We start from the raw sequence: 10429 nt of genomic DNA, 5'->3' as shown, positions 1-10429 counted from the left end.
TAAAAATCATCTTCACTCAGTCGTTTGGAAGAATAAGTAAATTTTCCATCAATAAAAGTCCTGGTGGCGCAGGGATACAGAGGATCAACTGTTCTGTTAAATAACATGATTCTTTTTTATATTACAGACATTGTAATAAAGTATTATTATGGCGGCAGCCTGTCCTCACACTTCGACTGGGCCAGCGTGTCCTGTTGTGATGACAGCTCTCGCTTGGCAGGAGTTTCCCCGCAGGAGCTCTTTCAGTTTGTGATGCACTTCATAGTGTCACATTTCCCAACTCTAATCAGCATTATGGCGGTTTCACTTTCCCCAGATTTAATCAACTCTATAGCCCAGAAAGAGCCAATAAAACGCTCTTAATTTGGCAATGTGCAAGGTCAGGCAAACGTTTTTAACCAGAATATGATGGAGGTTGACATGGTCACTTTTCCACATTAGATCTTTAGATGCCAGTAGGCGCTGTAATTATACACGCTGTTTACCACCAACATCATTAGAAATAGGAACTGATCTTTTAATGCTCGAGAACAGCAGGAATGATTACAGCAAGCATGAATTGCTTGAAGGCTCGTGTGGTCTCCTGACTATTCTAACACAGATTTATAAAATGTGACCTTATTCTTAGAAAATCTCTTTAAGTTTGTAGACATCATCAAGTGCATTGACTTCGTTATGTTATAATCTGAGATTTGCACGATGCACCTTAAAATGTGCATTTCTTGTGCAGAAGAAGTCTTACTGACAGATGTTCAAGTTATGGTCGTGGTTTTGGATTTTGGTGCAGTTTCTGCTCCTGTTTTTACTCCACGTTAAGCCTCGCTTCTAGTCGCTTCCTCTCTTACTTTCTCTGTGCGCCTTTTGTAGTTTTGCTGCCTATCTTTGTCTTTCCCCCCACTTTCAAGCACAATTTTTGGGTTTTATTGCTTCCACCAGAACAGTTTGTTCTCTGTGGTTTTTTTTTTTGTGTTTTTTTTTGGGGGGGGGGGGGGGGGGGGGGAATTTGAGCTTTTCCTGGAATCGTGTGGTCTTTGGGTTTCATTTAAAAAAACAATGTGTAAACACAAACCCCCTAAACCCAAAAGCATCATCCTAAAACAGTGAAAGTCCTGGAAATCTTGCTCTTTTTATTATCTTTATACCTCCACATCTGGACATTAAGTGTATCTAAGCTCATCATAAATAAATGTGAGTTTTTTGCAAGAACAAAGCCTAAAAGGCTAAACGAGGCTCATTTTATTCAATGGTATCACGAAACATTTAGCAGGGAATGCTGAAAAGAAATTTGCCCTTCTAATTTGTTTTTAGGGCCTCCTGGTGGCTGAGAGACCATAAATAGGTGTTTAATTTGTTTTATGCCTTTCGGCTAGCTCTGCGTGTTTAAGTGTGTGTGGGTTATGTGTTGGTTCACGTGCCTCTTAAATCAATAGATAGATACTTTAATTGATCCCACAGGGAAATTATTGAATATTATGTCTTTTTCTGTACGTGTGCGTGTTTCCTGGTGCTCAAGAATAATATTTGAGAAGACACTGGGATTGTTTGTGTTAAATTCTTATACACATGATTATATCTAACCTCACTGCATCTCCCTGCAGCTGTTTGTGCCTTTTATAGCACATGGTGGCTGGATGAGGCTAAACAAACTGGAACAGAGGCATAACATTGCTTTTTATAGACTTTTTAAAGAAATGATTTATCTGTTTGTGCTATATTTTTCTGGAAAATGCGACTAGTGATGGTGGTATCAGTTGAATATCATTAAGGCAGAAAAATCACTACAGGGCAAATCCATTTGGTTGCGCAGCCTTTCCTGACATGTATGAAGAAGGGCCAGAGCAGAGGAGTGGAAGAATGGGAATGGGCAGTAGACCAGCAGCAGTCGGAAATGGATGCATTTGGTTATCTATATCTATAGTCCTGCTAATTCTAGGCTCTGTTAGAAGCTAAGCTATCCAACTGTCAGCTGGAACTTTTGATTCATTGACTAGAAACTGGAAACTGAAATCCCCTGAAATGCTGACAAAACCTTTGTTTTCGAGACGACTCTATCCAGCTGGCAGTGACGACCTTCGGTTGAATGTTCTCCACCTGTGGACAAACACAAACCTCAAGGTGCCGGTGTACAATCCACCTGTTCACCCGCCCATAGTCCAGCTGCTCATGTGCTCTGTGAAGATGTCACTGTGTGCGTCCATCAGGATCATCCATATGTCTACTATCCACTGTGTTCACATGTTATTTGAGCAGTTTATATGCCTTTCCCTATTTCATTATTCATTATTGAGGTGAGCATCTATAGCAGATCTGGGCTGACTCACTGTGACTTGGCGTGTATGTGTGTGTGTGTTGTGAGTGTGTATAGCCCTACAGCATGACTCACTCACTGCTTTTAGACAGATGAGGACAGCGGTCTCATTGAGGGCAGCCCAGGTTTTATACAAGAAAAATAGCCACTTAGATTAGATTACGTGATACATTCTTCTCTCTCCTCCTTCTTTCTCTTTCACCTTTCTCCCTGCCTCTCTCTCTCTCTCTCTCTCACACACACACACACACACACACACACACACACACACACACGTTCAGCTATCTTAGTGAGGACCTTCATTGACATAATGCTTTCCCTAGCCCCTTACCCTAACCATTAAAAATGAATGCCTAACCCTAACCCTTACGCTAAACCTAACCATAATCTAATTGTAACCCTGACACTAAAACCACATTTTGAGCCTCAAAAATGCCTTTCAAAACGCCTTCAAATTTGTGAGGACCAGGTTGTGTGTCCTCACAAGTGACTGCTGGTTCTCACAAGTATAGTAGAATGCAGATTTCGGTCCTCACAAAGATAGCTAGATAGGAACACACACACACACACACACACACACACACACAGTTTTCATATTCTTGTGGGGACATCTAGCTGACATAATGATTTCCCCAGCTGCTTATCCTAACCTTAACCATCAAAAATGAATGTGCTTAAACTTAACCATAAACTAATTGTAACCCTGACACTAAAACCACATTTTGAGTCTTAAAAATGCCTTCAAACTCATGGGGATGGGCATTTTGTCCCCATAAGGGCTGCTGGTCCCCACAAGTATAGTAAACTTCCAATTTTTGGTCCCCACAAAGATATGTAAACATGGCACACACACACATACAGATAGACACACAAACATACACCTTCGCCCAAACTCAATCACCTACAAATGGAGCTATCTTCACGCACTCAGGCAGGTGTCTATGTACACCTTTGCCTGTTGGCACAAACAGGCAAACAGGCACACACACACACACACACACACACACACACACACACACACACACACACACACGCAGACATTTAAGCCCAAAGAATACCTCATCATTTCTCCTTCTGATGATGGACTAAAAGCTCAGTATAATCTTTTTTTCCAATGCAATCCAACACTGTTCTCTGTCTGCTGACATGGGCATTATAAACCTGATATCTGTGTCATTTTGTTTTTACCCCCTCTGTGTGGTTGTTAGGTGTTCCATTCCATGGTTCAATTGTGGTGTTTTGTATATCAATTATGACCACTGAACAGATCATGACAAAAAGCTAAGTAAAAAAATAATCAAAAAGACACATTTATAGTATTTAAAAACACATTTAAGAAGAAAACACTGTCTTAGATTTATTTTCATATAACTGATTGGATATACTGATGTATTTTACAGTTAGAGATGATTTTCCTTGGTTATGAGACATTGAGTAAACACTATAACTATTGAATAGGCAGCATCATGTTTTTAAAAAAAAGTATTTTGGTGGTGAATTAAGCTTTGTTAAATTTTGTCCATCTAAATAGGTTTTGTCTTCAGAGGATGTTCACGAGGATGTTTGTGTACGCTGAATTTTATGGTCCCCATATATTTGTCTGCACAGCCACTGCACTAAATTACACATGAGTTCTCCAAGCAGAGAGTAGCACAAGGCCAGGGATTATACTCACTTGTTTTTGTTTTACTGCTTTCTACTCACATGCAGACGAGCTTGGAGGAAGCATGCTCAGTGGGTTGCCCTTGTAGTTCAAGTGGCTGCATAAAGAATGTGCACTGAAACACTCCGTGGACCCTTTGTACTCACTGAGACAGTTGAAAACATGCTGCTGGGGTAATGTGAAGAACCACTTGTCCTTGGTGTGTGCAGCTGTCAGAGAGCACTCTCTGCACGGCAGTACAACCCTTAAATCCTTGAATGCATTGGATATCATAAGCCATATCTGTTGTGTGTGTGGAGAAAATTAGGAGAGGTTGTGTATTGGTCCGGGCTATATACAAAGTCAGTCACATCTCCCAGTTTAATTAATGTTTGAATTTTAGTCTGTGCATTTGTTCATTAGATAGTGACTAAAAATCAAAGCAATCTTGCTGTATGCATTGTGGTGCTGTGGTTCACGGAGAATAGAGGTAGGCATCTACCAATCGAAAATTGGTGGTTTGATCCTGGTTGGTGGACAAGATAGTGAACTCCAAAGTGCCCACAATGCATCCATTGCAGTGCAACTTTATGCTCTGTTTGTTAGAAAGCACTAATGAATGTGGCTTGTAGTAAAAAGCACTTTGACTGCTAAGTTTGAGTAGCAAAGTTCTGTATCATTCCATCAGTGCACAGTGCACTGGTGGACAACCGTACTCTGTCTCAAAGATAGATAATGACAACATTTTAAACAGCAATTAGTGCCAACTATCTTCCAAATAAATACTGGAACAATCACTAGAACTGCAGCATAGACTTCTTAGTCTTGCCTCACTGTGCAAAATGGGTTCAAAAACATAAACAACTGTAGGATACTGTTAGTCCGTGATTTGAACTGGGGGAACAAATCGTGGCAGGAACAGCCTGATGTTATTTGTATCCCATTGTAACTTTACTGTATAAAGACCTAACATCTCCAAAATGTCAGGAGTAGTTAGTCATTACAACAAGTGTTTGTGAACTAAAAATCAAGAGCCCAGCGCATGCTCCTGACGCAGGGAAAAGCAATTATGCAGGTGAGACCTACCTTGGCACTTGTGCAGGTGAAACCAAAGGGCAGGTATGCTTCACCATATTTTCTAGTCTTTGGCTTAGAATGAAGTTGGTTTGGAAACATATTCAGCTACACTGTTACAAAAAACATCTTAAAAAAACAGTAACATTCCAGCAGCTGGGGCGCCAAAATACTACTGTAAAATAACAGAAAATACCTTCCTCATAAAAATACGGTTATTTCCAGTAATGACAATACAGTTTGTTGTGCTAATTTTACATGGGATTCTGCCTTTTCAAGTGATTTTAAACATTAAATTAGGAACATGTTAATGTGATTAAACAATGAAATTATCTATAAATAGGAAAAAAAAACAAATCTTAAAAAAACGGTAATATTCCGGCAGCTGGGGCGCCAAAATACTACTGTAAAATAACAGAAAATAACTTTCTCATGAAAATACAGTTATTATCAGTAATGAAAATAGAGTTTGTTGTGCTAATTTTACATGGGATTCTGCCTTTTCCAAGTGCTTTTAGACATTAAATTAGGAACATTTTAACGTGATCAAACAATGAAATTACCTCTAAACAAGGTCAATGAATGTAGCAATATGAATCATAATACGTAAATGTACAGAAATATACAGTTAACAGTTGGTTTAAATAATGGTAAATGGTAAATGGCCTGCATTTGTATAGCGCTTTACTCAGTCCCTAAGGACCCCAAAGCGCTTTACACTACATTCAGTCATTCACCCATTCACACACAGGGTGATGGCAAGCTACATTGTAGCCACAGCTGCCCTGGGGCGCACTGACAGAGGGCGAGGCTGCCGGACACTGGCGCCACCGGGCCCTCTGACCACCACCAGTTATAATAATAAATAATAATGGATTGCATGCCCTGGGACAGACTGACAGAGGCAAGGCTGCCATATCACACCATCGGCCCCTCTGGCCATCACCAGTAGGTGAAGAGTCTTGACCACGGACACAATACCGAGAGTAGCCGAGCCGGGGCTCGAACTGGCAACCTTCTGATCATAAGGCAAACTGCCAACTCTTGAGCCACGATCGCCCTAAATAGCAGTGATAATAATACTTATGTGATGTAACACAAGCTTATAGGAATCATGTTATATACTTTTCCATAGCATTACATTTGAATTCAACAGTTCGATCTTTCAATCATGATACATTTGTGAATGCATTTTAACAATCTAAATATGCATATGTACAGACAGATACATTTAATAATTATGAAAATTATGTTTTATTGCATTACAGTGTTTTAACGTTAATTTACATTTGAAATGTGAAATCACAGTCTATTTACGTAACTTTAATGATATTCTAGAAGAACAGAACAAAACTGTAAATGCACAGTAAAATACTTTTATATTAGGATTTTTTCCTACATTGCTGCCATACCCGCGACCTTGTGGTTGTTAGTTCACATTCATTGGCCGATGCTTAGCGTCATGTTATTATGTGTCCCAACATCCAATGGCATGTCACATTGTTTTCATGGCCACACCCTCACCCCAGGTGCAGAGGCCTATTTCTGTTCAGGAATGTTGTGAATACTTTGAGCTTTATATTAATTGCAATTCCTACCTCTACATTTATTTTTTAAAATATATAATTAGCACAGCGTGGCCGTGCAATGTTTTATATGTTTTTTTAGTTTTTATTCCTATTAATTATATTTTCACTTGTTACCTCTGAATTATTGAATCAGACCTAGATGACATGAAATTTTCAGCACAATTATAATACAAATATTCCCTTAATTATTGATTATTCTCATTAATTTTCAATCATTTTATATATTTTTCCATAGTATTACATTTGGATTTAACAGATCATTCTGTCACATAACAGACAAATATTTGTGAAATTATGATACATTTCTGAATGGATTTTTACAATCTAAATATGTATATGTACAAAAAACATATATTTAAAAAACAAGCAAATTGTGTTTTACTATATGTACAGTGATATTATGTTATTTACCTTTGACATGTAAAATCACAGTCTACTTATGTAAGTTTTCATGATTTTCTAGAAAGACAGTACAAAACTGTAAAATATACAGTAAGATAGTGTATATTAGTATATATATTAGTATATATAGTGTGTAGATACTTTGACATTACTATTTTTTGGAACAGTGTATGCTTCATCTCCTGCTTTGCATTTGTGTGCTAGTAGTAGTAGTCCAAGCAGTTTTTTTTCCCTTTTCATACCGCGCCCCCCTGCAGTGGCTCTGTGCCCCCCCAGGGGGTGGGCCCCACACTTTGGGAAGCTCTGTTGTAAGGTAAAAAGTGGTCCTGTAAGGTTTATACTACTGTATTTATGTGCCACAGTCTGGATGCATTGGATAAGTGTTATTTCTATGTCAGGATGCTTGATTAATTTTAGAATATTTTTGGTATGATTACGTATGTCGAGAATTATATTTGTATTTGGTGTGTTTGGGTCCTTGTTTATAAGCTGATGATAGCTTTTCGGGAGTGCAATTTCATATTTTATATATTACCATACTAGTATTTGCATTTTAATTGATTTGTAAATAAGCTGAAACCTACAATATAGAAAGATCACAGATCCCCCTATCAGCAAGCACTTTGGACTGAGTCAAGCTTTCTGTTTCCTTGTTTCTAGTGTTTGTGCTAAGTTAAGCTAACTGCCTGCTGTCTGGAGCTTCATATTTAACAGACACACATGAAACTGACAGAGATCTTTTCAACTTTTTCCAATAGATGAAAAACCCTAAAATGTCGAACTGTTGTTTGAAACAACAGCAGAGAAAACACAAGTTTTATATTCTGAATTTTCACATTAAACAGTTTAAAACAATCTCAGATCTTTTATTTTGCAAGGCCTTAGCTTGAATGAAATGTCCGTAATTAAAGAACAGATGGATCTTTGTATTGCAAAACAAAGAAGGAGAAAATGCCATGTTAAGCTGGCATTGCATCATACTGTTGATATAACCATTTGTTTGATCCAAAGAGATGATGTGGATTGAAAATGTGCCAGGGTGCATATCAGGGGAAGCTAATATCAGCGTGTGTAATTACTGATAGCCCAACGATCGCCCTCTGCTTGGATAAACCCGATTAGGATCGACTAGGCTGTAAGCCTCTCTAATCCACCGTAAGGAGAGAGGGATGGATGCAGGGAGGGAGGAAACTCAGAGAGAGACAGGGTGGCACATAGGGTGAAGGGGAGAAAGGGAAATAAAGATAAACAAGGTGCAAGAGGATGAAAAGCAGACAGGAACAAGACAGAAAGAGAGAGAGGAGAGAAGGCAGAGGAATCGTCAGGGAAAAACAGGCGAAGAGAAGCTGCACAGTGTGTCAAAGCAGATCACTGCCCGCAGGAAAAACACAGCAAACTGAACTCCCTCCAAACCGCTTTTATCTCCTTCCACTGTGGTTTTGACCTTTGCCATTGCATCCGAGAGTTCAACCACATTTTATTTTAAATCACGTTCCTGCTCTGTTTGCAAAATTTGTTTTTTTGTCTTTAATTTTCATTATATTCTGCAGATCTCTGTGCGTGGTTGTTGTATGCACAGACTGTAGGTAGAAGCTGAAATGCAAAGTGTCTAAGTGCTGACTCCTCCTCCTCTGGCTGCATAATAAAGTCCAGTTTGTAAGTTTATCGGGTCACAGGGGCAGCTACTTAAGCAGAAAAACACAGAGATCCATGCCCGGTTACCAGAATAAGTTTGTAAGTCTTTGATGGCACCTGTAAATGCTGATGCAGGGTTTACCTTGAGAGTGGCAAGGTGAGAATTAAGTTGGTGGTATGTGATTAACACTGTCTATCAGCAAGATTACACAAAAACCACTAAGCTAAAGTTAATGAACAGATGGACAGGTGGGAATGGCAGAGGAGCAGACTGTTAGATCTGTATCATTTCTCTCAAGAAACAGGACCCTGGCACTGAACCTCGGGGAAGATGTGCTTTTCTAGTTTAAAAGCTGCTTTGTTGTCTTTTTGTCTCAAAAGATGCTTTGCGAGACTTTATCTAATTACGATCATCTCAGTTAAGTAAATTTGACTTGAAATAGCTCTTGAGTAAATGGAAGGGAAAAGAGAAAAGGGAGAAAAGAGCGTGAAAAGTAGGTGGGGGTATAAAGGAAACAAAGGGAGGGAATGTGATCAGAAAACACAGAGGAGTAACAGACTGGAAGAGAGACGCGTGAGAGGGAGAGAGAGTGAATGAAATAAATGCAATTTCCATGATCAGTTTAAGTTTGAGACCATTAGTCCCTGTACGTGTGTGTGCGTGTGTTTGTGTGGTGTGTGTGTGAATACACCGTAAACTTGGGGGAGCCACACAAAAGCCCACACATATGATGTGATACAGTAGATTCCCGTGATATGAACCCCTGTGTGGTTCTCACATACGGTATGGGGGGAAAAAAATCAATATAATCACAACTATAGTGTTACCATCCCATTTTTCACTCTCCCTGTGAGAGTGAGCACGCACTACATAAAAATTTATTTCATTTCAGCCTCAGATAAACCAGTGAGTGTCAGAACTCAGGCCACGCCTCTGTGTAATTTCCACTGTAAAAACTGAGGGAGAGTGAGAGAATCCACAGATTTCCTTGTCCTTTACTGACAAAGCTAAAGTGGCTCCACTTAACTGGTCAGAGGCCATAAATGCATTAAGAGTTTTCTTTGCATTAGCAGGCAACTTCTTGTGCAAACAACCACAACAGCAATCATGAGAAGTCATTTTGCTGCTGATGAGTCTGCAGCTGCTTCTTGAGGTTATAAACTTATAAAAGCTCTTTGAGAGAGGCAAAGTTTAAGTCTTTATTCCTTTTCTAAGGCAGGAGCTGATGTGGAGGTATGTTTTTAATGACATTTGTTTGTCGGCAAGATTACACAAAAACCACCCAGCTGAACTTCATGAAACCTGGTGGAGAAGTAGATAGCGACCAGAGAAATACCTCAATAAATTTTGTTGTGAATCTGGATTACTTTTCTTAAAATTAAAATATAGTACATTGGCTTTGGTGAAGAGCTCTTGTGTTTTTAGAACCTCTGGCTTACACATAACATTGTTTAACATCATTTATTTATTGCTTATAATTTGCATTAGTAACAACTTACTTGCTATAAACCAAAAAATAAAGAATACAGATAAAATTGTCCAAAACTAAGAAATAATAACGTTAAAATTGTGCTTTATTGAAGTAGCCTGCATAAGGAAATGTACTTAGTTGCTTCTACTGCTGTTCCAGAGATGGCTTAGCTGTAAAACTAGCATTGTCCTTGGAAAACCTGCAATTTTGTCCTCACAACTTCTTTGTGTTTTAGTTTTTTATGATTACCTTGTCCAGTGAAGTTTCACTTCTATCAAAGCCAGCTAGAGGCAGGGAAATGCATGAA

This window comes from Neolamprologus multifasciatus, chromosome 6 (genome assembly GCF_963576455.1).
Source record: "Neolamprologus multifasciatus chromosome 6, fNeoMul1.2, whole genome shotgun sequence".
Classification (NCBI taxonomy): Eukaryota; Metazoa; Chordata; class Actinopteri; order Cichliformes; family Cichlidae; genus Neolamprologus; species Neolamprologus multifasciatus.
The sequence above is the reverse complement of the archived record's forward strand: the minus strand, read 5'-3'. Positions refer to the sequence as shown.